At 46.8% G+C, this 26702-nt stretch overlaps 1 protein-coding gene and 46 non-coding genes across 47 annotated transcripts in view; 1 reads left to right on the top strand and 46 right to left on the bottom strand.

The window, feature by feature from the left end:
- The window catches only part of LOC133656732 (GTP-binding protein 2-like), a 76314-nt gene that overhangs the window by 41446 nt on the left and 8166 nt on the right, over nt 1–26702 (top strand). The window lies entirely within an intron of this gene.
- Nucleotides 652–734, bottom strand: trnal-cag (transfer RNA leucine (anticodon CAG)). Its single transcript has one exon. It is a non-coding gene; the product is annotated as a tRNA-Leu (tRNA).
- Nucleotides 1045–1127, bottom strand: trnal-cag (transfer RNA leucine (anticodon CAG)). The gene has a single exon. It is a non-coding gene; the product is annotated as a tRNA-Leu (tRNA).
- trnal-cag (transfer RNA leucine (anticodon CAG)) lies at nt 1438–1520 on the bottom strand. Its single transcript has one exon. It is a non-coding gene; the product is annotated as a tRNA-Leu (tRNA).
- trnal-cag (transfer RNA leucine (anticodon CAG)) lies at nt 2189–2271 on the bottom strand. Its single transcript has one exon. It is a non-coding gene; the product is annotated as a tRNA-Leu (tRNA).
- Nucleotides 2582–2664, bottom strand: trnal-cag (transfer RNA leucine (anticodon CAG)). The gene has a single exon. It is a non-coding gene; the product is annotated as a tRNA-Leu (tRNA).
- On the bottom strand, nt 2958–3040 carry trnal-cag (transfer RNA leucine (anticodon CAG)). The gene has a single exon. It is a non-coding gene; the product is annotated as a tRNA-Leu (tRNA).
- Nucleotides 4070–4152, bottom strand: trnal-cag (transfer RNA leucine (anticodon CAG)). Its single transcript has one exon. It is a non-coding gene; the product is annotated as a tRNA-Leu (tRNA).
- On the bottom strand, nt 4463–4545 carry trnal-cag (transfer RNA leucine (anticodon CAG)). Its single transcript has one exon. It is a non-coding gene; the product is annotated as a tRNA-Leu (tRNA).
- On the bottom strand, nt 5214–5296 carry trnal-cag (transfer RNA leucine (anticodon CAG)). The gene has a single exon. It is a non-coding gene; the product is annotated as a tRNA-Leu (tRNA).
- trnal-cag (transfer RNA leucine (anticodon CAG)) lies at nt 5983–6065 on the bottom strand. Its single transcript has one exon. It is a non-coding gene; the product is annotated as a tRNA-Leu (tRNA).
- On the bottom strand, nt 7095–7177 carry trnal-cag (transfer RNA leucine (anticodon CAG)). Its single transcript has one exon. It is a non-coding gene; the product is annotated as a tRNA-Leu (tRNA).
- Nucleotides 7488–7570, bottom strand: trnal-cag (transfer RNA leucine (anticodon CAG)). The gene has a single exon. It is a non-coding gene; the product is annotated as a tRNA-Leu (tRNA).
- On the bottom strand, nt 8633–8715 carry trnal-cag (transfer RNA leucine (anticodon CAG)). Its single transcript has one exon. It is a non-coding gene; the product is annotated as a tRNA-Leu (tRNA).
- On the bottom strand, nt 10111–10193 carry trnal-cag (transfer RNA leucine (anticodon CAG)). The gene has a single exon. It is a non-coding gene; the product is annotated as a tRNA-Leu (tRNA).
- On the bottom strand, nt 10504–10586 carry trnal-cag (transfer RNA leucine (anticodon CAG)). The gene has a single exon. It is a non-coding gene; the product is annotated as a tRNA-Leu (tRNA).
- Nucleotides 11255–11337, bottom strand: trnal-cag (transfer RNA leucine (anticodon CAG)). Its single transcript has one exon. It is a non-coding gene; the product is annotated as a tRNA-Leu (tRNA).
- On the bottom strand, nt 11648–11730 carry trnal-cag (transfer RNA leucine (anticodon CAG)). Its single transcript has one exon. It is a non-coding gene; the product is annotated as a tRNA-Leu (tRNA).
- trnal-cag (transfer RNA leucine (anticodon CAG)) lies at nt 12024–12106 on the bottom strand. Its single transcript has one exon. It is a non-coding gene; the product is annotated as a tRNA-Leu (tRNA).
- Nucleotides 13529–13611, bottom strand: trnal-cag (transfer RNA leucine (anticodon CAG)). Its single transcript has one exon. It is a non-coding gene; the product is annotated as a tRNA-Leu (tRNA).
- On the bottom strand, nt 13922–14004 carry trnal-cag (transfer RNA leucine (anticodon CAG)). Its single transcript has one exon. It is a non-coding gene; the product is annotated as a tRNA-Leu (tRNA).
- On the bottom strand, nt 14674–14756 carry trnal-cag (transfer RNA leucine (anticodon CAG)). The gene has a single exon. It is a non-coding gene; the product is annotated as a tRNA-Leu (tRNA).
- trnal-cag (transfer RNA leucine (anticodon CAG)) lies at nt 15433–15515 on the bottom strand. The gene has a single exon. It is a non-coding gene; the product is annotated as a tRNA-Leu (tRNA).
- Nucleotides 15847–15929, bottom strand: trnal-cag (transfer RNA leucine (anticodon CAG)). The gene has a single exon. It is a non-coding gene; the product is annotated as a tRNA-Leu (tRNA).
- On the bottom strand, nt 16616–16698 carry trnal-cag (transfer RNA leucine (anticodon CAG)). The gene has a single exon. It is a non-coding gene; the product is annotated as a tRNA-Leu (tRNA).
- Nucleotides 17711–17793, bottom strand: trnal-cag (transfer RNA leucine (anticodon CAG)). Its single transcript has one exon. It is a non-coding gene; the product is annotated as a tRNA-Leu (tRNA).
- Nucleotides 18104–18186, bottom strand: trnal-cag (transfer RNA leucine (anticodon CAG)). The gene has a single exon. It is a non-coding gene; the product is annotated as a tRNA-Leu (tRNA).
- Nucleotides 18479–18561, bottom strand: trnal-cag (transfer RNA leucine (anticodon CAG)). Its single transcript has one exon. It is a non-coding gene; the product is annotated as a tRNA-Leu (tRNA).
- Nucleotides 18872–18954, bottom strand: trnal-cag (transfer RNA leucine (anticodon CAG)). Its single transcript has one exon. It is a non-coding gene; the product is annotated as a tRNA-Leu (tRNA).
- On the bottom strand, nt 19265–19347 carry trnal-cag (transfer RNA leucine (anticodon CAG)). The gene has a single exon. It is a non-coding gene; the product is annotated as a tRNA-Leu (tRNA).
- On the bottom strand, nt 20410–20492 carry trnal-cag (transfer RNA leucine (anticodon CAG)). The gene has a single exon. It is a non-coding gene; the product is annotated as a tRNA-Leu (tRNA).
- On the bottom strand, nt 20803–20885 carry trnal-cag (transfer RNA leucine (anticodon CAG)). Its single transcript has one exon. It is a non-coding gene; the product is annotated as a tRNA-Leu (tRNA).
- trnal-cag (transfer RNA leucine (anticodon CAG)) lies at nt 21179–21261 on the bottom strand. Its single transcript has one exon. It is a non-coding gene; the product is annotated as a tRNA-Leu (tRNA).
- trnal-cag (transfer RNA leucine (anticodon CAG)) lies at nt 21572–21654 on the bottom strand. Its single transcript has one exon. It is a non-coding gene; the product is annotated as a tRNA-Leu (tRNA).
- Nucleotides 21948–22030, bottom strand: trnal-cag (transfer RNA leucine (anticodon CAG)). The gene has a single exon. It is a non-coding gene; the product is annotated as a tRNA-Leu (tRNA).
- On the bottom strand, nt 22341–22423 carry trnal-cag (transfer RNA leucine (anticodon CAG)). The gene has a single exon. It is a non-coding gene; the product is annotated as a tRNA-Leu (tRNA).
- Nucleotides 22717–22799, bottom strand: trnal-cag (transfer RNA leucine (anticodon CAG)). The gene has a single exon. It is a non-coding gene; the product is annotated as a tRNA-Leu (tRNA).
- Nucleotides 23110–23192, bottom strand: trnal-cag (transfer RNA leucine (anticodon CAG)). The gene has a single exon. It is a non-coding gene; the product is annotated as a tRNA-Leu (tRNA).
- trnal-cag (transfer RNA leucine (anticodon CAG)) lies at nt 23503–23585 on the bottom strand. Its single transcript has one exon. It is a non-coding gene; the product is annotated as a tRNA-Leu (tRNA).
- Nucleotides 23879–23961, bottom strand: trnal-cag (transfer RNA leucine (anticodon CAG)). The gene has a single exon. It is a non-coding gene; the product is annotated as a tRNA-Leu (tRNA).
- On the bottom strand, nt 24272–24354 carry trnal-cag (transfer RNA leucine (anticodon CAG)). Its single transcript has one exon. It is a non-coding gene; the product is annotated as a tRNA-Leu (tRNA).
- trnal-cag (transfer RNA leucine (anticodon CAG)) lies at nt 24665–24747 on the bottom strand. Its single transcript has one exon. It is a non-coding gene; the product is annotated as a tRNA-Leu (tRNA).
- On the bottom strand, nt 25058–25140 carry trnal-cag (transfer RNA leucine (anticodon CAG)). Its single transcript has one exon. It is a non-coding gene; the product is annotated as a tRNA-Leu (tRNA).
- Nucleotides 25434–25516, bottom strand: trnal-cag (transfer RNA leucine (anticodon CAG)). The gene has a single exon. It is a non-coding gene; the product is annotated as a tRNA-Leu (tRNA).
- Nucleotides 25827–25909, bottom strand: trnal-cag (transfer RNA leucine (anticodon CAG)). Its single transcript has one exon. It is a non-coding gene; the product is annotated as a tRNA-Leu (tRNA).
- Nucleotides 26203–26285, bottom strand: trnal-cag (transfer RNA leucine (anticodon CAG)). The gene has a single exon. It is a non-coding gene; the product is annotated as a tRNA-Leu (tRNA).
- Nucleotides 26596–26678, bottom strand: trnal-cag (transfer RNA leucine (anticodon CAG)). Its single transcript has one exon. It is a non-coding gene; the product is annotated as a tRNA-Leu (tRNA).

Raw genomic sequence — 26702 nt, 5'->3', positions numbered from 1 at the left:
GATTACATGAGGACTGGTATTTCCTGACTTCTACTGTACCGTGTGCGGTATGGTATGAACGGGTCCACCCACATGGGGTATTAAACTACTGCTGGGGGTCAAAAAGGTTTTGTTGTAAGAAGGGGAATGCATAATTTCGTAGAGTCCAAACCAGAACTGTTGGAAGACCTCTGCTTTTGTGAAGGTGTGTTTGTTTACCACATACTAAAAGTTCCGATAGTGTCTGTGTTTGACGAGGGATTGTTGCAACAGAAATTATGTGCTGTCAGAAGTGGGATTTGAACCCACGCCTCCAGAGGAGACTGCGACCTGAACGCAGCGACTTAGACCGGCCATCCCGACATTCTCTTGTAACATATTTGATAGAGGAGTGATTACATGAGGGCTTTAAAACGAGGGACTTTGGTATTTCCTGACTTTGACTGTACCGTGTGCGGTATGGTATGAACAGGTCCACCCACGTGGGGTATTAAACTACTGCTGGGGGTCGTAAAGGTTTTGTTGTAAGAAGGGGAATGCTTCATTTCGTAGAGTCCAAACAAGAACTGTTGGAAGACCTCTGCTTTTGTGAAGGTGTGTTTGCTTACCACATACTTAGAGCCCCGATACCGTCGGGCTTGACGAGGGATTGTTGCAATAAAACTTGTGTGCTGTCAGAAGTGGGATTTGAACCCACGCCTCCAGAGGAGACTGCGACCTGAACGCAGCGCCTTAGACCGCTCGGCCATCCTGACATCCGTTTGTTATGTATTTGATAGAGGAGTGATTACATGAGGGCTGTATAACGAAGCCCTTTTGTATTTCCTGACTTCTACTGTACCGTGTGCGGTATGGTATGACCAGGTCCACCCACATGGGTTTTTAAAGTAGTGCATAGAGTCAAAAAGGTTTTGTTGTAAGAAGTGGAATGCCTCATTTCGTAGAGTCCCAACAAGAACTGTTGGAAGACCTCTGCTTTTATGAAGGTGTGTTTGTTTACCACATACTTAGAGTCCCGATACCGTCTGTGCTTGACGAGGGATTGTTGCAATAAAACTTGTGTGTTGTCAGAAGTGGGATTTGAACCCACGCCTCCAGAGGAGACTGCGACCTGAACGCAGCGCCTTAGACCGCTCGGCCATCCTGACATCCGTTTGTTATGTATTTGATAGAGGAGTGATTACATGAGGGCTGTATAACGAAGCCCTTTTGTATTTCCTGACTTCTACTGTACCGTGTGCGGTATGGTATGACCAGGTCCACCCACATGGGTTTTTAAAGTAGTGCATAGAGTCAAAAAGGTTTTGTTGTAAGAAGTGGAATGCCTCATTTCGTAGAGTCCCAACAAGAACTGTTGGAAGACCTCTGCTTTTATGAAGGTGTGTTTGTTTACCACATACTTAGAGTCCCGATACCGTCTGTGCTTGACGAGGGATTGTTGCAATAAAACTTGTGTGTTGTCAGAAGTGGGATTTGAACCCACGCCTCCAGAGGAGACTGCGACCTGAACGCAGCGCCTTAGACCGCTCGGCCATCCTGACATCCGTTTGCAATGTATTTGATAGAGGAGTGATTACATGAGGACTGGTATTTCCTGACTTTGACTGTACCGTGTGCGGTATGGTATGAACAGGTCCACCCACGTGGGGTATTAAACTACTGCTGGGGGTTGTAAAGGTTTTGTTGTAAGAAGGGGAATGCCTCATTTCGTAGAGTCCAAACAAGAACTGTTGGAAGACCTCTGCTTTTGTGAAGGTGTGTTTGTTTACCACATGCTTAGAGTCACGATACCGTCTGTGCTTGACGAGGGATTGTTGCAATAAAACTTGTGTGCTGTCAGAAGTGGGATTTCAACCCACGCCTCCAGAGGAGACTGCGACCTGAACGCAGCGCCTTAGACCGCTCGGCCATCCTGACATCCGTTTGCAATGTATTTGATAGAGGAGTGATTACATGAGGACTGGTATTTCCTGACTTCTACTGTACCGTGTGCGGTATGGTATGAACAGGTCCACCCACCTGGGGTATTAAACTACTGCTGGGGGTCAAAAAGGTTTTGTTGTAAGAAGGGGAATGCATCATTTCGTAGAGTCCAAACCAGAACTGTTGGAAGACCTCTGCTTTTGTGAAGGTGTGTTTGTTTACCACATACTTAGAGCCCCGATACCGTCGGGCTTGACGAGGGATTGTTGCAATAAAACTTGTGTGCTGTCAGAAGTGGGATTTGAACCCACGCCTCCAGAGGAGACTGCGACCTGAACGCAGCGCCTTAGACCGCTCGGCCATCCTGACATCCGTTTGTTATGTATTTGATAGAGGAGTGATTACATGAGGGCTGTATAACGAAGCCCTTTTGTATTTCCTGACTTCTACTGTACCGTGTGCGGTATGGTATGACCAGGTCCACCCACATGGGTTTTTAAAGTAGTGCATAGAGTCAAAAAGGTTTTGTTGTAAGAAGTGGAATGCCTCATTTCGTAGAGTCCCAACAAGAACTGTTGGAAGACCTCTGCTTTTATGAAGGTGTGTTTGTTTACAACATACTTAGAGTCCCGATACCGTCTGTGCTTGACGAGGGATTGTTGCAATAAAACTTGTGTGTTGTCAGAAGTGGGATTTGAACCCACGCCTCCAGAGGAGACTGCGACCTGAACGCAGCGCCTTAGACCGCTCGGCCATCCTGACATCCGTTTGCAACGTATTTGATAGAGGAGTGATTACATGAGGACTGGTATTTCCTGACTTTGACTGTACCGTGTGCGGTATGGTATGAACAGGTCCACCCACGTGGGGTATTAAACTACTGCTGGGGGTCGTAAAGGTTTTGTTGTAAGAAGGGGAATGCCTCATTTCGTAGAGTCCAAACAAGAACTGTTGGAAGACCTCTGCTTTTGTGAAGGTGTGTTTGTTTACCACATGCTTAGAGTCACGATACCGTCTGTGCTTGACGAGGGATTGTTGCAATAAAACTTGTGTGCTGTCAGAAGTGGGATTTGAACCCACGCCTCCAGAGGAGACTGCGACCTGAACGCAGCGCCTTAGACCGCTCGGCCATCCTGACATCCGTTTGTTATGTATTTGATAGAGGAGTGATTACATGAGGGCTGTATAACGAAGCCCTTTTGTATTTCCTGACTTCTACTGTACCGTGTGCGGTATGGTATGACCAGGTCCACCCACATGGGTTTTTAAAGTAGTGCATAGAGTCAAAAAGGTTTTGTTGTAAGAAGTGGAATGCCTCATTTCGTAGAGTCCCAACAAGAACTGTTGGAAGACCTCTGCTTTTATGAAGGTGTGTTTGTTTACCACATACTTAGAGTCCCGATACCGTCTGTGCTTGACGAGGGATTGTTGCAATAAAACTTGTGTGTTGTCAGAAGTGGGATTTGAACCCGCGCCTCCAGAGGAGACTGCGACCTGAACGCAGCGCCTTAGGAGTGATTACATGAGGACTGGTATTTCCTGACTTCTACTGTACCGTGTGCGGTATGGTATGAACGGGTCCACCCACATGGGGTATTAAACTACTGCTGGGGGTCAAAAAGGTTTTGTTGTAAGAAGGGGAATGCATAATTTCGTAGAGTCCAAACCAGAACTGTTGGAAGACCTCTGCTTTTGTGAAGGTGTGTTTGTTTACCACATACTAAAAGTTCCGATAGTGTCTGTGTTTGACGAGGGATTGTTGCAACAGAAATTATGTGCTGTCAGAAGTGGGATTTGAACCCACGCCTCCAGAGGAGACTGCGACCTGAACGCAGCGACTTAGACCGGCCATCCTGACATTCTCTTGTAACATATTTGATAGAGGAGTGATTACATGAGGGCTTTAAAACGAGGGACTTTGGTATTTCCTGACTTTGACTGTACCGTGTGCGGTATGGTATGAACAGGTCCACCCACGTGGGGTATTAAACTACTGCTGGGGGTCGTAAAGGTTTTGTTGTAAGAAGGGGAATGCTTCATTTCGTAGAGTCCAAACAAGAACTGTTGGAAGACCTCTGCTTTTGTGAAGGTGTGTTTGCTTACCACATACTTAGAGCCCCGATACCGTCGGGCTTGACGAGGGATTGTTGCAATAAAACTTGTGTGCTGTCAGAAGTGGGATTTGAACCCACGCCTCCAGAGGAGACTGCGACCTGAACGCAGCGCCTTAGACCGCTCGGCCATCCTGACATCCGTTTGTTATGTATTTGATAGAGGAGTGATTACATGAGGGCTGTATAACGAAGCCCTTTTGTATTTCCTGACTTCTACTGTACCGTGTGCGGTATGGTATGACCAGGTCCACCCACATGGGTTTTTAAAGTAGTGCATAGAGTCAAAAAGGTTTTGTTGTAAGAAGTGGAATGCCTCATTTCGTAGAGTCCCAACAAGAACTGTTGGAAGACCTCTGCTTTTATGAAGGTGTGTTTGTTTACCACATACTTAGAGTCCCGATACCGTCTGTGCTTGACGAGGGATTGTTGCAATAAAACTTGTGTGTTGTCAGAAGTGGGATTTGAACCCACGCCTCCAGAGGAGACTGCGACCTGAACGCAGCGCCTTAGACCGCTCGGCCATCCTGACATCCGTTTGCAATGTATTTGATAGAGGAGTGATTACATGAGGACTGGTATTTCCTGACTTTGACTGTACCGTGTGCGGTATGGTATGAACAGGTCCACCCACGTGGGGTATTAAACTACTGCTGGGGGTTGTAAAGGTTTTGTTGTAAGAAGGGGAATGCCTCATTTCGTAGAGTCCAAACAAGAACTGTTGGAAGACCTCTGCTTTTGTGAAGGTGTGTTTGTTTACCACATGCTTAGAGTCACGATACCGTCTGTGCTTGACGAGGGATTGTTGCAATAAAATTTGTGTGCTGTCAGAAGTGGGATTTCAACCCACGCCTCCAGAGGAGACTGCGACCTGAACGCAGCGCCTTAGACCGCTCGGCCATCCTGACATCCGTTTGCAATGTATTTGATAGAGGAGTGATTACATGAGGACTGGTATTTCCTGACTTCTACTGTACCGTGTGCGGTATGGTATGAACAGGTCCACCCACCTGGGGTATTAAACTACTGCTGGGGGTCAAAAAGGTTTTGTTGTAAGAAGGGGAATGCATCATTTCGTAGAGTCCAAACCAGAACTGTTGGAAGACCTCTGCTTTTGTGAAGGTGTGTTTGTTTACCACATACTTAGAGCCCCGATACCGTCGGGCTTGACGAGGGATTGTTGCAATAAAACTTGTGTGCTGTCAGAAGTGGGATTTGAACCCACGCCTCCAGAGGAGACTGCGACCTGAACGCAGCGCCTTAGACCGCTCGGCCATCCTGACATCCGTTTGTTATGTATTTGATAGAGGAGTGATTACATGAGGGCTGTATAACGAAGCCCTTTTGTATTTCCTGACTTCTACTGTACCGTGTGCGGTATGGTATGACCAGGTCCACCCACATGGGTTTTTAAAGTAGTGCATAGAGTCAAAAAGGTTTTGTTGTAAGAAGTGGAATGCCTCATTTCGTAGAGTCCCAACAAGAACTGTTGGAAGACCTCTGCTTTTATGAAGGTGTGTTTGTTTACAACATACTTAGAGTCCCGATACCGTCTGTGCTTGACGAGGGATTGTTGCAATAAAACTTGTGTGTTGTCAGAAGTGGGATTTGAACCCACACCTCCAGAGGAGACTGCGACCTGAACGCAGCGCCTTAGACCGCTCGGCCATCCTGACATCCGTTTGCAACGTATTTGATAGAGGAGTGATTACATGAGGACTGGTATTTCCTGACTTTGACTGTACCGTGTGCGGTATGGTATGAACAGGTCCACCCACGTGGGGTATTAAACTACTGCTGGGGGTCGTAAAGGTTTTGTTGTAAGAAGGGGAATGCCTCATTTCGTAGAGTCCAAACAAGAACTGTTGGAAGACCTCTGCTTTTGTGAAGGTGTGTTTGTTTACCACATGCTTAGAGTCACGATACCGTCTGTGCTTGACGAGGGATTGTTGCAATAAAACTTGTGTGCTGTCAGAAGTGGGATTTGAACCCACGCCTCCAGAGGAGACTGCGACCTGAACGCAGCGCCTTAGACCGCTCGGCCATCCTGACATCCGTTTGTTATGTATTTGATAGAGGAGTGATTACATGAGGGCTGTATAACGAAGCCCTTTTGTATTTCCTGACTTCTACTGTACCGTGTGCGGTATGGTATGACCAGGTCCACCCACATGGGTTTTTAAAGTAGTGCATAGAGTCAAAAAGGTTTTGTTGTAAGAAGTGGAATGCCTCATTTCGTAGAGTCCCAACAAGAACTGTTGGAAGACCTCTGCTTTTATGAAGGTGTGTTTGTTTACCACATACTTAGAGTCCCGATACCGTCTGTGCTTGACGAGGGATTGTTGCAATAAAACTTGTGTGTTGTCAGAAGTGGGATTTGAACCCGCGCCTCCAGAGGAGACTGCGACCTGAACGCAGCGCCTTAGGAGTGATTACATGAGGACTGGTATTTCCTGACTTCTACTGTACCGTGTGCGGTATGGTATGAACGGGTCCACCCACATGGGGTATTAAACTACTGCTGGGGGTCAAAAAGGTTTTGTTGTAAGAAGGGGAATGCATAATTTCGTAGAGTCCAAACCAGAACTGTTGGAAGACCTCTGCTTTTGTGAAGGTGTGTTTGTTTACCACATACTAAAAGTTCCGATAGTGTCTGTGTTTGACGAGGGATTGTTGCAACAGAAATTATGTGCTGTCAGAAGTGGGATTTGAACCCACGCCTCCAGAGGAGACTGCGACCTGAACGCAGCGACTTAGACCGGCCATCCTGACATTCTCTTGTAACATATTTGATAGAGGAGTGATTACATGAGGGCTTTAAAACGAGGGACTTTGGTATTTCCTGACTTTGACTGTACCGTGTGCGGTATGGTATGAACAGGTCCACCCACGTGGGGTATTAAACTACTTCTGGGGGTCGTAAAGGTTTTGTTGTAAGAAGGGGAATGCTTCATTTCGTAGAGTCCAAACAAGAACTGTTGGAAGACCTCTGCTTTTGTGAAGGTGTGTTTGCTTACCACATACTTAGAGCCCCGATACCGTCGGGCTTGACGAGGGATTGTTGCAATAAAACTTGTGTGCTGTCAGAAGTGGGATTTGAACCCACGCCTCCAGAGGAGACTGCGACCTGAACGCAGCGCCTTAGACCGCTCGGCCATCCTGACATCCGTTTGTTATGTATTTGATAGAGGAGTGATTACATGAGGGCTGTATAACGAAGCCCTTTTGTATTTCCTGACTTCTACTGTACCGTGTGCGGTATGGTATGACCAGGTCCACCCACATGGGTTTTTAAAGTAGTGCATAGAGTCAAAAAGGTTTTGTTGTAAGAAGTGGAATGCCTCATTTCGTAGAGTCCCAACAAGAACTGTTGGAAGACCTCTGCTTTTATGAAGGTGTGTTTGTTTACCACATACTTAGAGTCCCGATACCGTCTGTGCTTGACGAGGGATTGTTGCAATAAAACTTGTGTGTTGTCAGAAGTGGGATTTGAACCCACGCCTCCAGAGGAGACTGCGACCTGAACGCAGCGCCTTAGACCGCTCGGCCATCCTGACATCCGTTTGTTATGTATTTGATAGAGGAGTGATTACATGAGGGCTGTATAACGAAGCCCTTTTGTATTTCCTGACTTCTACTGTAACGTGTGCGGTATGGTATGACCAGGTCCACCCACATGGGTTTTTAAAGTAGTGCATAGAGTCAAAAAGGTTTTGTTGTAAGAAGTGGAATGCCTCATTTCGTAGAGTCCCAACAAGAACTGTTGGAAGACCTCTGCTTTTATGAAGGTGTGTTTGTTTACCACATACTTAGAGTCCCGATACCGTCTGTGCTTGACGAGGGATTGTTGCAATAAAACTTGTGTGTTGTCAGAAGTGGGATTTGAACCCACGCCTCCAGAGGAGACTGCGACCTGAACGCAGCGCCTTAGACCGCTCGGCCACCCTGACATCCGTTTGCAATGTATTTGATAGAGGAGTGATTACATGAGGACTGGTATTTCCTGACTTTGACTGTACCGTGTGCGGTATGGTATGAACAGGTCCACCCACGTGGGGTATTAAACTACTGCTGGGGGTTGTAAAGGTTTTGTTGTAAGAAGGGGAATGCCTCATTTCGTAGAGTCCAAACAAGAACTGTTGGAAGACCTCTGCTTTTGTGAAGGTGTGTTTGTTTACCACATGCTTAGAGTCACGATACCGTCTGTGCTTGACGAGGGATTGTTGCAATAAAACTTGTGTGCTGTCAGAAGTGGGATTTCAACCCACGCCTCCAGAGGAGACTGCGACCTGAACGCAGCGCCTTAGACCGCTCGGCCATCCTGACATCCGTTTGCAACGTATTTGATAGAGGAGTGATTACATGAGGACTGGTATTTCCTGACTTTGACTGTACCGTGTGCGGTATGGTATGAACAGGTCCACCCACGTGGGGTATTAAACTACTGCTGGGGGTCGTAAAGGTTTTGTTGTAAGAAGGGGAATGCCTCATTTCGTAGAGTCCAAACAAGAACTGTTGGAAGACCTCTGCTTTTGTGAAGGTGTGTTTGTTTACCACATGCTTAGAGTCACGATACCGTCTGTGCTTGACGAGGGATTGTTGCAATAAAACTTGTGTGCTGTCAGAAGTGGGATTTGAACCCACGCCTCCAGAGGAGACTGCGACCTGAACGCAGCGCCTTAGACCGCTCGGCCATCCTGACATCCGTTTGTTATGTATTTGATAGAGGAGTGATTACATGAGGGCTGTATAACGAAGCCCTTTTGTATTTCCTGACTTCTACTGTACCGTGTGCGGTATGGTATGACCAGGTCCACCCACATGGGTTTTTAAAGTAGTGCATAGAGTCAAAAAGGTTTTGTTGTAAGAAGTGGAATGCCTCATTTCGTAGAGTCCCAACAAGAACTGTTGGAAGACCTCTGCTTTTATGAAGGTGTGTTTGTTTACCACATACTTAGAGTCCCGATACCGTCTGTGCTTGACGAGGGATTGTTGCAATAAAACTTGTGTGTTGTCAGAGGAGACTGCGACCTGAACGCAGCGCCTTAGACCGCTCGGCCATCCTGACATCCGTTTGTTATGTATTTGATAGAGGAGTGATTACATGAGGGCTGTAAAACGAGGGACTTTGGTATTTCCTGACTTCTACTGTACCGTGTGCGGTATGATATGAACAGGTCCACCCACGTGGGGTATTAAACTACTGCTGGGGGTCGTAAAGGTTTTGTTGTAAGAAGGGGAATGCCTCATTTCGTACAGTCCAAACAAGAACTGTTGGAAGACCTCTGCTTTTGTGAAGGTGTGTTTGTTTACCACATACTTAGAGTCTCGATACCGTCTGTGCTTGACGAGGGATTGTTGCAATAAAACTTGTGTGTTGTCAGAAGTGGGATTTGAACCCGCGCCTCCAGAGGAGACTGCGACCTGAACGCAGCGCCTTAGGAGTGATTACATGAGGACTGGTATTTCCTGACTTCTACTGTACCGTGTGCGGTATGGTATGAACGGGTCCACCCACATGGGGTATTAAACTACTGCTGGGGGTCAAAAAGGTTTTGTTGTAAGAAGGGGAATGCATAATTTCGTAGAGTCCAAACCAGAACTGTTGGAAGACCTCTGCTTTTGTGAAGGTGTGTTTGTTTACCACATACTAAAAGTTCCGATAGTGTCTGTGTTTGACGAGGGATTGTTGCAACAGAAATTATGTGCTGTCAGAAGTGGGATTTGAACCCACGCCTCCAGAGGAGACTGCGACCTGAACGCAGCGACTTAGACCGGCCATCCTGACATTCTCTTGTAACATATTTGATAGAGGAGTGATTACATGAGGGCTTTAAAACGAGGGACTTTGGTATTTCCTGACTTTGACTGTACCGTGTGCGGTATGGTATGAACAGGTCCACCCACGTGGGGTATTAAACTACTGCTGGGGGTCGTAAAGGTTTTGTTGTAAGAAGGGGAATGCTTCATTTCGTAGAGTCCAAACAAGAACTGTTGGAAGACCTCTGCTTTTGTGAAGGTGTGTTTGCTTACCACATACTTAGAGCCCCGATACCGTCGGGCTTGACGAGGGATTGTTGCAATAAAACTTGTGTGCTGTCAGAAGTGGGATTTGAACCCACGCCTCCAGAGGAGACTGCGACCTGAACGCAGCGCCTTAGACCGCTCGGCCATCCTGACATCCGTTTGTTATGTATTTGATAGAGGAGTGATTACATGAGGGCTGTATAACGAAGCCCTTTTGTATTTCCTGACTTCTACTGTACCGTGTGCGGTATGGTATGACCAGGTCCACCCACATGGGTTTTTAAAGTAGTGCATAGAGTCAAAAAGGTTTTGTTGTAAGAAGTGGAATGCCTCATTTCGTAGAGTCCCAACAAGAACTGTTGGAAGACCTCTGCTTTTATGAAGGTGTGTTTGTTTACCACATACTTAGAGTCCCGATACCGTCTGTGCTTGACGAGGGATTGTTGCAATAAAACTTGTGTGTTGTCAGAAGTGGGATTTGAACCCACGCCTCCAGAGGAGACTGCGACCTGAACGCAGCGCCTTAGACCGCTCGGCCATCCTGACATCCGTTTGCAATGTATTTGATAGAGGAGTGATTACATGAGGACTGGTATTTCCTGACTTTGACTGTACCGTGTGCGGTATGGTATGAACAGGTCCACCCACGTGGGGTATTAAACTACTGCTGGGGGTTGTAAAGGTTTTGTTGTAAGAAGGGGAATGCCTCATTTCGTAGAGTCCAAACAAGAACTGTTGGAAGACCTCTGCTTTTGTGAAGGTGTGTTTGTTTACCACATGCTTAGAGTCACGATACCGTCTGTGCTTGACGAGGGATTGTTGCAATAAAACTTGTGTGCTGTCAGAAGTGGGATTTCAACCCACGCCTCCAGAGGAGACTGCGACCTGAACGCAGCGCCTTAGACCGCTCGGCCATCCTGACATCCGTTTGCAATGTATTTGATAGAGGAGTGATTACATGAGGACTGGTATTTCCTGACTTCTACTGTACCGTGTGCGGTATGGTATGAACAGGTCCACCCACCTGGGGTATTAAACTACTGCTGGGGGTCAAAAAGGTTTTGTTGTAAGAAGGGGAATGCATCATTTCGTAGAGTCCAAACCAGAACTGTTGGAAGACCTCTGCTTTTGTGAAGGTGTGTTTGTTTACCACATACTTAGAGCCCCGATACCGTCGGGCTTGACGAGGGATTGTTGCAATAAAACTTGTGTGCTGTCAGAAGTGGGATTTGAACCCACGCCTCCAGAGGAGACTGCGACCTGAACGCAGCGCCTTAGACCGCTCGGCCATCCTGACATCCGTTTGTTATGTATTTGATAGAGGAGTGATTACATGAGGGCTGTATAACGAAGCCCTTTTGTATTTCCTGACTTCTACTGTACCCTGTGCGGTATGGTATGACCAGGTCCACCCACATGGGTTTTTAAAGTAGTGCATAGAGTCAAAAAGGTTTTGTTGTAAGAAGTGGAATGCCTCATTTCGTAGAGTCCCAACAAGAACTGTTGGAAGACCTCTGCTTTTATGAAGGTGTGTTTGTTTACAACATACTTAGAGTCCCGATACCGTCTGTGCTTGACGAGGGATTGTTGCAATAAAACTTGTGTGTTGTCAGAAGTGGGATTTGAACCCACGCCTCCAGAGGAGACTGCGACCTGAACGCAGCGCCTTAGACCGCTCGGCCATCCTGACATCCGTTTGCAACGTATTTGATAGAGGAGTGATTACATGAGGACTGGTATTTCCTGACTTTGACTGTACCGTGTGCGGTATGGTATGAACAGGTCCACCCACGTGGGGTATTAAACTACTGCTGGGGGTCGTAAAGGTTTTGTTGTAAGAAGGGGAATGCCTCATTTCGTAGAGTCCAAACAAGAACTGTTGGAAGACCTCTGCTTTTGTGAAGGTGTGTTTGTTTACCACATGCTTAGAGTCACGATACCGTCTGTGCTTGACGAGGGATTGTTGCAATAAAACTTGTGTGCTGTCAGAAGTGGGATTTGAACCCACGCCTCCAGAGGAGACTGCGACCTGAACGCAGCGCCTTAGACCGCTCGGCCATCCTGACATCCGTTTGTTATGTATTTGATAGAGGAGTGATTACATGAGGGCTGTATAACGAAGCCCTTTTGTATTTCCTGACTTCTACTGTACCGTGTGCGGTATGGTATGACCAGGTCCACCCACATGGGTTTTTAAAGTAGTGCATAGAGTCAAAAAGGTTTTGTTGTAAGAAGTGGAATGCCTCATTTCGTAGAGTCCCAACAAGAACTGTTGGAAGACCTCTGCTTTTATGAAGGTGTGTTTGTTTACCACATACTTAGAGTCCCGATACCGTCTGTGCTTGACGAGGGATTGTTGCAATAAAACTTGTGTGTTGTCAGAAGTGGGATTTGAACCCGCGCCTCCAGAGGAGACTGCGACCTGAACGCAGCGCCTTAGGAGTGATTACATGAGGACTGGTATTTCCTGACTTCTACTGTACCGTGTGCGGTATGGTATGAACGGGTCCACCCACATGGGGTATTAAACTACTGCTGGGGGTCAAAAAGGTTTTGTTGTAAGAAGGGGAATGCATAATTTCGTAGAGTCCAAACCAGAACTGTTGGAAGACCTCTGCTTTTGTGAAGGTGTGTTTGTTTACCACATACTAAAAGTTCCGATAGTGTCTGTGTTTGACGAGGGATTGTTGCAACAGAAATTATGTGCTGTCAGAAGTGGGATTTGAACCCACGCCTCCAGAGGAGACTGCGACCTGAACGCAGCGACTTAGACCGGCCATCCTGACATTCTCTTGTAACATATTTGATAGAGGAGTGATTACATGAGGGCTTTAAAACGAGGGACTTTGGTATTTCCTGACTTTGACTGTACCGTGTGCGGTATGGTATGAACAGGTCCACCCACGTGGGGTATTAAACTACTGCTGGGGGTCGTAAAGGTTTTGTTGTAAGAAGGGGAATGCTTCATTTCGTAGAGTCCAAACAAGAACTGTTGGAAGACCTCTGCTTTTGTGAAGGTGTGTTTGCTTACCACATACTTAGAGCCCCGATACCGTCGGGCTTGACGAGGGATTGTTGCAATAAAACTTGTGTGCTGTCAGAAGTGGGATTTGAACCCACGCCTCCAGAGGAGACTGCGACCTGAACGCAGCGCTTTAGACCGCTCGGCCATCCTGACATCCGTTTGTTATGTATTTGATAGAGGAGTGATTACATGAGGGCTGTATAACGAAGCCCTTTTGTATTTCCTGACTTCTACTGTACCGTGTGCGGTATGGTATGACCAGGTCCACCCACATGGGTTTTTAAAGTAGTGCATAGAGTCAAAAAGGTTTTGTTGTAAGAAGTGGAATGCCTCATTTCGTAGAGTCCCAACAAGAACTGTTGGAAGACCTCTGCTTTTATGAAGGTGTGTTTGTTTACCACATACTTAGAGTCCCGATACCGTCTGTGCTTGACGAGGGATTGTTGCAATAAAACTTGTGTGTTGTCAGAAGTGGGATTTGAACCCACGCCTCCAGAGGAGACTGCGACCTGAACGCAGCGCCTTAGACCGCTCGGCCATCCTGACATCCGTTTGTTATGTATTTGATAGAGGAGTGATTACATGAGGGCTGTATAACGAAGCCCTTTTGTATTTCCTGACTTCTACTGTAACGTGTGCGGTATGGTATGACCAGGTCCACCCACATGGGTTTTTAAAGTAGTGCATAGAGTCAAAAAGGTTTTGTTGTAAGAAGTGGAATGCCTCATTTCGTAGAGTCCCAACAAGAACTGTTGGAAGACCTCTGCTTTTATGAAGGTGTGTTTGTTTACCACATACTTAGAGTCCCGATACCGTCTGTGCTTGACGAGGGATTGTTGCAATAAAACTTGTGTGTTGTCAGAAGTGGGATTTGAACCCACGCCTCCAGAGGAGACTGCGACCTGAACGCAGCGCCTTAGACCGCTCGGCCATCCTGACATCCGTTTGCAATGTATTTGATAGAGGAGTGATTACATGAGGACTGGTATTTCCTGACTTTGACTGTACCGTGTGCGGTATGGTATGAACAGGTCCACCCACGTGGGGTATTAAACTACTGCTGGGGGTTGTAAAGGTTTTGTTGTAAGAAGGGGAATGCCTCATTTCGTAGAGTCCAAACAAGAACTGTTGGAAGACCTCTGCTTTTGTGAAGGTGTGTTTGTTTACCACATGCTTAGAGTCACGATACCGTCTGTGCTTGACGAGGGATTGTTGCAATAAAACTTGTGTGCTGTCAGAAGTGGGATTTCAACCCACGCCTCCAGAGGAGACTGCGACCTGAACGCAGCGCCTTAGACCGCTCGGCCATCCTGACATCCGTTTGCAACGTATTTGATAGAGGAGTGATTACATGAGGACTGGTATTTCCTGACTTTGACTGTACCGTGTGCGGTATGGTATGAACAGGTCCACCCACGTGGGGTATTAAACTACTGCTGGGGGTCGTAAAGGTTTTGTTGTAAGAAGGGGAATGCCTCATTTCGTAGAGTCCAAACAAGAACTGTTGGAAGACCTCTGCTTTTGTGAAGGTGTGTTTGTTTACCACATGCTTAGAGTCACGATACCGTCTGTGCTTGACGAGGGATTGTTGCAATAAAACTTGTGTGCTGTCAGAAGTGGGATTTGAACCCACGCCTCCAGAGGAGACTGCGACCTGAACGCAGCGCCTTAGACCGCTCGGCCATCCTGACATCCGTTTGTTATGTATTTGATAGAGGAGTGATTACATGAGGGCTGTATAACGAAGCCCTTTTGTATTTCCTGACTTCTACTGTACCGTGTGCGGTATGGTATGACCAGGTCCACCCACATGGGTTTTTAAAGTAGTGCATAGAGTCAAAAAGGTTTTGTTGTAAGAAGTGGAATGCCTCATTTCGTAGAGTCCCAACAAGAACTGTTGGAAGACCTCTGCTTTTATGAAGGTGTGTTTGTTTACCACATACTTAGAGTCCCGATACCGTCTGTGCTTGACGAGGGATTGTTGCAATAAAACTTGTGTGTTGTCAGAGGAGACTGCGACCTGAACGCAGCGCCTTAGACCGCTCGGCCATCCTGACATCCGTTTGTTATGTATTTGATAGAGGAGTGATTACATGAGGGCTGTAAAACGAGGGACTTTGGTATTTCCTGACTTCTACTGTACCGTGTGCGGTATGATATGAACAGGTCCACCCACGTGGGGTATTAAACTACTGCTGGGGGTCGTAAAGGTTTTGTTGTAAGAAGGGGAATGCCTCATTTCGTACAGTCCAAACAAGAACTGTTGGAAGACCTCTGCTTTTGTGAAGGTGTGTTTGTTTACCACATACTTAGAGTCTCGATACCGTCTGTGCTTGACGAGGGATTGTTGCAATAAAACTTGTGTGTTGTCAGAAGTGGGATTTGAACCCACGCCTCCAGAGGAGACTGCGACCTGAACGCAGCGCCTTAGACCGCTCGGCCATCCTGACCTTTTGTCAACTTGTATTTGAACGAGGAGTGATTACAATGATGTCTATATAACGCACACAAATTCAGTCAGGAGGGACTTTGGTATTTCCTGACTTCTACTGTACCGTGTGTGGTATGGTATGAACAGGTCCACCCACCTGGGGTATTAAACAACTGCTGGGGGTCAAAAAGGTTTTGTTGTAAGAAGAGGAATGCCTCATTTCGTAGAGTTCAAACAAGAACTGTTGGAAGACCTCTGCTTTTGTGAAGGTGTGTTTGTTTACCGCATACTTATAGAGTCCCGATACCGTCTGTGCTTGACGAGGGATTGTTGCAATAAAACTCTTGTGTTGTCAGAAGTGGGATTTGAACCCACGCCTCCAGAGGAGACTGCGACCTGAACGCAGCGCCTTAGACCGCTCGGCCATCCTGACATCCGTTTGTTAAGTATTTGATAGAGGAGTGATTACATGAGGGCTGGTATTTCTTGACTTCTACTGTACCGTGTGCAGTATGGTAAGAACAGGTCCACCCACCTGGGGTATTAAACTAGTGCTGGGGGTCAAAAAGGTTTTGTTGTAAGAAGGGGAATGCATCATTTCGTAGAGTCCCAACAAGAACTGTTGGAAGACCTCTGCTTTTGTTAAGGTGTGTTTGTTTACCACATACTTAGAGTCCCCATACCGTCTGTGTTTGACGAGGGATTGTTGCAATAAAACTTGTGTGTTGTCAGAAGTGGGATTTGAACCCACGCCTCCAGAGGAGAATGCGACCTGAACGCAGCGCCTTAGGCCGCTCGCCCATCCTGACATCCGTTTGTTACGTATTTGCTAGAGGAGTGATTACATGAGGGCTGTAAAACGAGGGACTTTGGTATTTCTTGACTTCTACTGTACCGTGTGCGGTATGGTATGAACAGGTCCACCCACGTGGGGTATTAAACTACTGCTGGGGGTCGTAAAGGTTTTGTTGTAAGAAGGGGAATGCCTCATTTCGTACAGTCCAAACAAGAACTGTTGGAAGACCTCTGCTTTTGTGAAGGTGTGTTTGTTTACCACATACTTAGAGTCCCGATACCGTCTGTGCTTGACGAGGGATTGTTGCAATAAAACTTGTGTGTTGTCAGAAGTGGGATTTGAACCCACGCCTCCAGAGGAGACTGCGACCTGAACGCAGCGCCTTAGACCGCTCGGCCATCCTGACATCCGTTTGTTATGTATTTGCTAGAGGAGTGATTACATGAGGGCTGGTATTTCCTGACTTCTACTGTACCGTGTGTGGTATGGTATGAACAGGTCCACCCACATGGGGTATTAAACTACTGCTGGGGGTCAAAAAGGTTTTGTTGTAAGAAGGGGAATGCCTCATTTCGTAGAGTCCCAACAAGAACTGTTGGAAGACCTCTGCTTTTGTGAAGGTGTGTTTGTTTACCACATACTTAGAGTCACGATACCGTCTGTGCTTGACGAGGGATTGTTGCAATAAAACTTGTGTGTTGTCAGAAGTGGGATTTGAACCCGCGCCTCCAGAGGAGACTGCGACCTGAACGCAGCGCCTTAGGAGTGATTACATGAGGACTGGTATTTCCTGACTTCTACTGTACCGTGTGCGGTATGGTATGAACGGGTCCACCCACATGGGGTATTAAACTACTGCTGGGGGTCAAAAAGGTTTTGTTGTAAGAAGGGGAATGCATAATTTCGTAGAGTCCAAACCAGAACTGTTGGAAGACCTCTGCTTTTGTGAAGGTGTGTTTGTTTACCACATACTAAAAGTTCCGATAGTGTCTGTGTTTGACAAGGGATTGTTGCAACAGAAATTATGTGCTGTCAGAAGTGGGATTTGAACCCACGCCTCCAGAGGAGACTGCGACCTGAACGCAGCGACTTAGACCGGCCATCCTGACATTCTCTTGTAACATATTTGATAGAGGAGTGATTACATGAGGGCTTTAAAACGAGGGACTTTGGTATTTCCTGACTTTGACTGTACCGTGTGCGGTATGGTATGAACAGGTCCACCCACGTGGGGTATTAAACTACTGCTGGGGGTCGTAAAGGTTTTGTTGTAAGAAGGGGAATGCTTCATTTCGTAGAGTCCAAACAAGAACTGTTGGAAGACCTCTGCTTTTGTGAAGGTGTGTTTGTTTACCACATACTTAGAGCCCCGATACCGTCGGGCTTGACGAGGGATTGTTGCAATAAAACTTGTGTGCTGTCAGAAGTGGGATTTGAACCCACGCCTCCAGAGGAGACTGCGACCTGAACGCAGCGCCTTAGACCGCTCGGCCATCCTGACATCCGTTTGTTATGTATTTGATAGAGGAGTGATTACATGAGGGCTGTATAACGAAGCCCTTTTGTATTTCCTGACTTCTACTGTACCGTGTGCGGTATGGTATGACCAGGTCCACCCACATGGGTTTTTAAAGTAGTGCATAGAGTCAAAAAGGTTTTGTTGTAAGAAGTGGAATGCCTCATTTCGTAGAGTCCCAACAAGAACTGTTGGAAGACCTCTGCTTTTGTGAAGGTGTGTTTGTTTACCACATGCTTAGAGTCACGATACCGTCTGTGCTTGACGAGGGATTGTTGCAATAAAACTTGTGTGCTGTCAGAAGTGGGATTTGAACCCACGCCTCCAGAGGAGACTGCGACCTGAACGCAGCGCCTTAGACCGCTCGGCCATCCTGACATCCGTTTGCAATGTATTTGATAGAGGAGTGATTACATGAGGACTGGTATTTCCTGACTTCTACTGTACCGTGTGCGGTATGGTATGAACAGGTCCACCCACCTGGGGTATTAAACTACTGCTGGGGGTCAAAAAGGTTTTGTTGTAAGAAGGGGAATGCATCATTTCGTAGAGTCCAAACCAGAACTGTTGGAAGACCTCTGCTTTTGTGAAGGTGTGTTTGTTTACCACATACTTAGAGCCCCGATACCGTCGGGCTTGACGAGGGATTGTTGCAATAAAACTTGTGTGCTGTCAGAAGTGGGATTTGAACCCACGCCTCCAGAGGAGACTGCGACCTGAACGCAGCGCCTTAGACCGCTCGGCCATCCTGACATCCGTTTGTTATGTATTTGATAGAGGAGTGATTACATGAGGGCTGTATAACGAAGCCCTTTTGTATTTCCTGACTTCTACTGTACCGTGTGCGGTATGGTATGACCAGGTCCACCCACATGGGTTTTTAAAGTAGTGCATAGAGTCAAAAAGGTTTTGTTGTAAGAAGTGGAATGCCTCATTTTGTAGAGTCCCAACAAGAACTGTTGGAAGACCTCTGCTTTTATGAAGGTGTGTTTGTTTACCACATACTTAGAGTCCCGATACCGTCTGTGCTTGACGAGGGATTGTTGCAATAAAACTTGTGTGTTGTCAGAAGTGGGATTTGAACCCACGCCTCCAGAGGAGACTGCGACCTGAACGCAGCGCCTTAGACCGCTCGGCCATCCTGACATCCGTTTGTAACGTATTTGATAGAGGAGTGATTACATGAGGGCTGTAAAACGAAGCCCTTTTGTATTTCCTGACTTCTACTGTACCGTGTGCGGTATGGTATGACCAGGTCCACCCACATGGGTTTTTAAAGTAGTGCAGAGAGTCAAAAAGGTTTTGTTGGAAGAACTGGAATGCCTCATTTCGTAGAGTCCCAACAAGAACTGTTGGAAGACCTCTGCTTTCATGAAGGTGTGTTTGTTTACCACATACTTAGAGTCCCGATACCGTCTGTGCTTGACGAGGGATTGTTGCAATAAAACTTGTGTGTTGTCAGAAGTGGGATTTGAACCCACGCCTCCAGAGGAGACTGCGACCTGAACGCAGCGCCTTAGACCGCTCGGCCATCCTGACATCCGTTTGCAATGTATTTGATAGAGGAGTGATTACATGAGGACTGGTATTTCCTGACTTCTACTGTACCGTGTGCGGTATGGTATGAACAGGTCCACCCACGTGGGGTATTAAACTACTGCTGGGGGTCGTAAAGGTTTTGTTGTAAGAAGGGGAATGCCTCATTTCGTAGAGTCCAAACAAGAACTGTTGGAAGACCTCTGCTTTTGTGAAGGTGTGTTTGTTTACCACATGCTTAGAGTCACGATACCGTCTGTGCTTGACGAGGGATTGTTGCAATAAAACTTGTGTGCTGTCAGAAGTGGGATTTGAACCCACGCCTCCAGAGGAAACTGCGACCTGAACGCAGCGCCTTAGACCGCTCGGCCATCCTGACATCCGTTTGTTATGTATTTGATAGAGGAGTGATTACATGAGGGCTGTATAACGAAGCCCTTTTGTATTTCCTGACTTCTACTGTACCGTGTGCGGTATGGTATGACCAGGTCCACCCACATGGGTTTTTAAAGTAGTGCATAGAGTCAAAAAGGTTTTGTTGTAAGAAGTGGAATGCCTCATTTCGTAGAGTCCCAACAAGAACTGTTGGAAGACCTCTGCTTTTATGAAGGTGTGTTTGTTTACCACATACTTAGAGTCCCGATACCGTCTGTGCTTGACGAGGGATTGTTGCAATAAAACTTGTGTGTTGTCAGAAGTGGGATTTGAACCCACACCTCCAGAGGAGACTGCGACCTGAACGCAGCGCCTTAGACCGCTCGGCCATCCTGACATCCGTTTGCAATGTATTTGATAGAGGAGTGATTACATGAGGACTGGTATTTCCTGACTTTGACTGTACCGTGTGCGGTATGGTATGAACAGGTCCACCCACGTGGGGTATTAAACTACTGCTGGGGGTCGTAAAGGTTTTGTTGTAAGAAGGGGAATGCCTCATTTCGTAGAGTCCAAACAAGAACTGTTGGAAGACCTCTGCTTTTGTGAAGGTGTGTTTGTTTACCACATGCTTAGAGTCACGATACCGTCTGTGCTTGACGAGGGATTGTTGCAATAAAACTTGTGTGCTGTCAGAAGTGGGATTTGAACCCACGCCTCCAGAGGAGACTGCGACCTGAACGCAGCGCCTTAGACCGCTCGGCCATCCTGACATCCGTTTGTTATGTATTTGATAGAGGAGTGATTACATGAGGGCTGTATAACGAAGCCCTTTTGTATTTCCTGACTTCTACTGTACCGTGTGCGGTATGGTATGACCAGGTCCACCCACATGGGTTTTTAAAGTAGTGCATAGAGTCAAAAAGGTTTTGTTGTAAGAAGTGGAATGCCTCATTTCGTAGAGTCCCAACAAGAACTGTTGGAAGACCTCTGCTTTTATGAAGGTGTGTTTGTTTACCACATACTTAGAGTCCCGATACCGTCTGTGCTTGACGAGGGATTGTTGCAATAAAACTTGTGTGTTGTCAGAAGTGGGATTTGAACCCACGCCTCCAGAGGAGACTGCGACCTGAACGCAGCGCCTTAGACCGCTCGGCCATCCTGACATCCGTTTGCAATGTATTTGATAGAGGAGTGATTACATGAGGACTGGTATTTCCTGACTTTGACTGTACCGTGTGCGGTATGGTATGAACAGGTCCACCCACGTGGGGTATTAAACTACTGCTGGGGGTCGTAAAGGTTTTGTTGTAAGAAGGGGAATGCCTCATTTCGTAGAGTCCAAACAAGAACTGTTGGAAGACCTCTGCTTTTGTGAAGGTGTGTTTGTTTACCACATGCTTAGAGTCACGATACCGTCTGTGCTTGACGAGGGATTGTTGCAATAAAACTTGTGTGCTGTCAGAAGTGGGATTTGAACCCACGCCTCCAGAGGAGACTGCGACCTGAACGCAGCGCCTTAGACCGCTCGGCCATCCTGACATCCGTTTGTTTTGTATTTGATAGAGGAGTGATTACATGAGGGCTGTATAACGAAGCCCTTTTGTATTTCCTGACTTCTACTGTACCGTGTGCGGTATGGTATGACCAGGTCCACCCACATGGGTTTTTAAAGTAGTGCATAGAGTCAAAAAGGTTTTGTTGTAAGAAGTGGAATGCCTCATTTCGTAGAGTCCCAACAAGAACTGTTGGAAGACCTCTGCTTTTATGAAGGTGTGTTTGTTTACCACATACTTAGAGTCCCGATACCGTCTGTGCTTGACGAGGGATTGTTGCAATAAAACTTGTGTGTTGTCAGAAGTGGGATTTGAACCCACGCCTCCAGAGGAGACTGCGACCTGAACGCAGCGCCTTAGACCGCTCGGCCATCCTGACATCCGTTTGCAATGTATTTGATAGAGGAGTGATTACATGAGGACTGGTATTTCCTGACTTTGACTGTACCGTGTGCGGTATGGTATGAACAGGTCCACCCACGTGGGGTATTAAACTACTGCTGGGGGTCGTAAAGGTTTTGTTGTAAGAAGGGGAATGCCTCATTTCGTAGAGTCCAAACAAGAACTGTTGGAAGACCTCTGCTTTTGTGAAGGTGTGTTTGTTTACCACATGCTTAGAGTCACGATACCGTCTGTGCTTGACGAGGGATTGTTGCAATAAAACTTGTGTGCTGTCAGAAGTGGGATTTGAACCCACGCCTCCAGAGGAGACTGCGACCTGAACGCAGCGCCTTAGACCGCTCGGCCATCCTGACATCCGTTTGTTATGTATTTGATAGAGGAGTGATTACATGAGGGCTGTATAACGAAGCCCTTTTGTATTTCCTGACTTCTACTGTACCGTGTGCGGTATGGTATGACCAGGTCCACCCACATGGGTTTTTAAAGTAGTGCATAGAGTCAAAAAGGTTTTGTTGTAAGAAGTGGAATGCTTCATTTCGTAGAGTCCCAACAAGAACTGTTGGAAGACCTCTGCTTTTATGAAGGTGTGTTTGTTTACCACATACTTAGAGTCCCGATACCGTCTGTGCTTGACGAGGGATTGTTGCAATAAAACTTGTGTGTTGTCAGAAGTGGGATTTGAACCCACGCCTCCAGAGGAGACTGCGACCTGAACGCAGCGCCTTAGACCGCTCGGCCATCCTGACATCCGTTTGCAATGTATTTGATAGAGGAGTGATTACATGAGGACTGGTATTTCCTGACTTTGACTGTACCGTGTGCGGTATGGTATGAACAGGTCCACCCACGTGGGGTATTAAACTACTGCTGGGGGTCGTAAAGGTTTTGTTGTAAGAAGGGGAATGCCTCATTTCGTAGAGTCCAAACAAGAACTGTTGGAAGACCTCTGCTTTTGTGAAGGTGTGTTTGTTTACCACATGCTTAGAGTCACGATACCGTCTGTGCTTGACGAGGGATTGTTGCAATAAAACTTGTGTGCTGTCAGAAGTGGGATTTGAACCCACGCCTCCAGAGGAGACTGCGACCTGAACGCAGCGCCTTAGACCGCTCGGCCATCCTGACATCCGTTTGTTATGTATTTGATAGAGGAGTGATTACATGAGGGCTGTATAACGAAGCCCTTTTGTATTTCCTGACTTCTACTGTACCGTGTGCGGTATGGTATGACCAGGTCCACCCACATGGGTTTTTAAAGTAGTGCATAGAGTCAAAAAGGTTTTGTTGTAAGAAGTGGAATGCCTCATTTCGTAGAGTCCCAACAAGAACTGTTGGAAGACCTCTGCTTTTATGAAGGTGTGTTTGTTTACCACATACTTAGAGTCCCGATACCGTCTGTGCTTGACGAGGGATTGTTGCAATAAAACTTGTGTGTTGTCAGAAGTGGGATTTGAACCCACGCCTCCAGAGGAGACTGCGACCTGAACGCAGCGCCTTAGACCGCTCGGCCATCCTGACATCCGTTTGCAATGTATTTGATAGAGGAGTGATTACATGAGGGCTGTAAAACGAAGCCCTTTTGTATTTCCTGACTTCTACTGTACCGTGTGCGGTATGGTATGACCAGGTCCACCCACATGGGTTTTTAAAGTAGTGCATAGAGTCAAAAAGGTTTTGTTGTAAGAAGTGGAATGCTTCATTTCGTAGAGTCCCAACAAGAACTGTTGGAAGACCTCTGCTTTTATGAAGGTGTGTTTGTTTACCACATACTTAGAGTCCCGATACCGTCTGTGCTTGACGAGGGATTGTTGCAATAAAACTTGTGTGTTGTCAGAAGTGGGATTTGAACCCACGCCTCCAGAGGAGACTGCGACCTGAACGCAGCGCCTTAGACCGCTCGGCCATCCTGACATCCGTTTGCAATGTATTTGATAGAGGAGTGATTACATGAGGACTGGTATTTCCTGACTTTGACTGTACCGTGTGCGGTATGGTATGAACAGGTCCACCCACGTGGGGTATTAAACTACTGCTGGGGGTCGTAAAGGTTTTGTTGTAAGAAGGGGAATGCCTCATTTCGTAGAGTCCAAACAAGAACTGTTGGAAGACCTCTGCTTTTGTGAAGGTGTGTTTGTTTACCACATGCTTAGAGTCACGATACCGTCTGTGCTTGACGAGGGATTGTTGCAATAAAACTTGTGTGCTGTCAGAAGTGGGATTTGAACCCACGCCTCCAGAGGAGACTGCGACCTGAACGCAGCGCCTTAGACCGCTCGGCCATCCTGACATCCGTTTGTTATGTATTTGATAGAGGAGTGATTACATGAGGGCTGTATAACGAAGCCCTTTTGTATTTCCTGACTTCTACTGTACCGTGTGCGGTATGGTATGACCAGGTCCACCCACATGGGTTTTTAAAGTAGTGCATAGAGTCAAAAAGGTTTTGTTGTAAGAAGTGGAATGCCTCATTTCGTAGAGTCCCAACAAGAACTGTTGGAAGACCTCTGCTTTTATGAAGGTGTGTTTGTTTACCACATACTTAGAGTCCCGATACCGTCTGTGCTTGACGAGGGATTGTTGCAATAAAACTTGTGTGTTGTCAGAAGTGGGATTTGAACCCACGCCTCCAGAGGAGACTGCGACCTGAACGCAGCGCCTTAGACCGCTCGGCCATCCTGACATCCGTTTGCAATGTATTTGATAGAGGAGTGATTACATGAGGGCTGTAAAACGAAGCCCTTTTGTATTTCCTGACTTCTACTGTACCGTGTGCGGTATGGTATGACCAGGTCCACCCACATGGGTTTTTAAAGTAGTGCAGAGAGTCAAAAAGGTTTTGTTGGAAGAACTGGAATGCCTCATTTCGTAGAGTCCCAACAAGAACTGTTGGAAGACCTCTGCTTTTATGAAGGTGTGTTTGTTTACCACATACTTAGAGTCCCGATACCGTCTGTGCTTGACGAGGGATTGTTGCAATAAAACTTGTGTGCTGTCAGAAGTGGGATTTGAACCCACGCCTCCAGAGGAGACTGCGACCTGAACGCAGCGCCTTAGACCGCTCGGCCATCCTGACATCCGTTTGTTATGTATTTGATAGAGGAGTGATTACATGAGGGCTGTATAACGAAGCCCTTTTGTATTTCCTGACTTCTACTGTACCGTGTGCGGTATGGTATGACCAGGTCCACCCACATGGGTTTTTAAAGTAGTGCATAGAGTCAAAAAGGTTTTGTTGTAAGAAGTGGAATGCCTCATTTCGTAGAGTCCCAACAAGAACTGTTGGAAGACCTCTGCTTTTATGAAGGTGTGTTTGTTTACCACATACTTAGAGTCCCGATACCGTCTGTGCTTGACGAGGGATTGTTGCAATAAAACTTGTGTGTTGTCAGAAGTGGGATTTGAACCCACGCCTCCAGAGGAGACTGCGACCTGAACGCAGCGCCTTAGACCGCTCGGCCATCCTGACATCCGTTTGCAATGTATTTGATAGAGGAGTGATTACATGAGGACTGGTATTTCCTGACTTTGACTGTACCGTGTGCGGTATGGTATGAACAGGTCCACCCACGTGGGGTATTAAACTACTGCTGGGGGTCGTAAAGGTTTTGTTGTAAGAAGGGGAATGCCTCATTTCGTAGAGTCCAAACAAGAACTGTTGGAAGACCTCTGCTTTTGTGAAGGTGTGTTTGTTTACCACATGCTTAGAGTCACGATACCGTCTGTGCTTGACGAGGGATTGTTGCAATAAAACTTGTGTGCTGTCAGAAGTGGGATTTGAACCCACGCCTCCAGAGGAGACTGCGACCTGAACGCAGCGCCTTAGACCGCTCGGCCATCCTGACATCCGTTTGTTTTGTATTTGATAGAGGAGTGATTACATGAGGGCTGTATAACGAAGCCCTTTTGTATTTCCTGACTTCTACTGTACCGTGTGCGGTATGGTATGACCAGGTCCACCCACATGGGTTTTTAAAGTAGTGCATAGAGTCAAAAAGGTTTTGTTGTAAGAAGTGGAATGCCTCATTTCGTAGAGTCCCAACAAGAACTGTTGGAAGACCTCTGCTTTTATGAAGGTGTGTTTGTTTACCACATACTTAGAGTCCCGATACCGTCTGTGCTTGACGAGGGATTGTTGCAATAAAACTTGTGTGTTGTCAGAAGTGGGATTTGAACCCACGCCTCCAGAGGAGACTGCGACCTGAACGCAGCGCCTTAGACCGCTCGGCCATCCTGACATCCGTTTGCAATGTATTTGATAGAGGAGTGATTACATGAGGACTGGTATTTCCTGACTTTGACTGTACCGTGTGCGGTATGGTATGAACAGGTCCACCCACGTGGGGTATTAAACTACTGCTGGGGGTCGTAAAGGTTTTGTTGTAAGAAGGGGAATGCCTCATTTCGTAGAGTCCAAACAAGAACTGTTGGAAGACCTCTGCTTTTGTGAAGGTGTGTTTGTTTACCACATGCTTAGAGTCACGATACCGTCTGTGCTTGACGAGGGATTGTTGCAATAAAACTTGTGTGCTGTCAGAAGTGGGATTTGAACCCACGCCTCCAGAGGAGACTGCGACCTGAACGCAGCGCCTTAGACCGCTCGGCCATCCTGACATCCGTTTGTTATGTATTTGATAGAGGAGTGATTACATGAGGGCTGTATAACGAAGCCCTTTTGTATTTCCTGACTTCTACTGTACCGTGTGCGGTATGGTATGACCAGGTCCACCCACATGGGTTTTTAAAGTAGTGCATAGAGTCAAAAAGGTTTTGTTGTAAGAAGTGGAATGCTTCATTTCGTAGAGTCCCAACAAGAACTGTTGGAAGACCTCTGCTTTTATGAAGGTGTGTTTGTTTACCACATACTTAGAGTCCCGATACCGTCTGTGCTTGACGAGGGATTGTTGCAATAAAACTTGTGTGTTGTCAGAAGTGGGATTTGAACCCACGCCTCCAGAGGAGACTGCGACCTGAACGCAGCGCCTTAGACCGCTCGGCCATCCTGACATCCGTTTGCAATGTATTTGATAG

The sequence above is a fragment of the Entelurus aequoreus genome, linkage group LG09 (genome assembly GCF_033978785.1).
Source record: "Entelurus aequoreus isolate RoL-2023_Sb linkage group LG09, RoL_Eaeq_v1.1, whole genome shotgun sequence".
Taxonomy (NCBI): domain Eukaryota; kingdom Metazoa; phylum Chordata; class Actinopteri; order Syngnathiformes; family Syngnathidae; genus Entelurus; species Entelurus aequoreus.
Note: the sequence above shows the minus strand (reverse complement) of the source record. Positions and strands in the feature narration are given on the sequence as shown.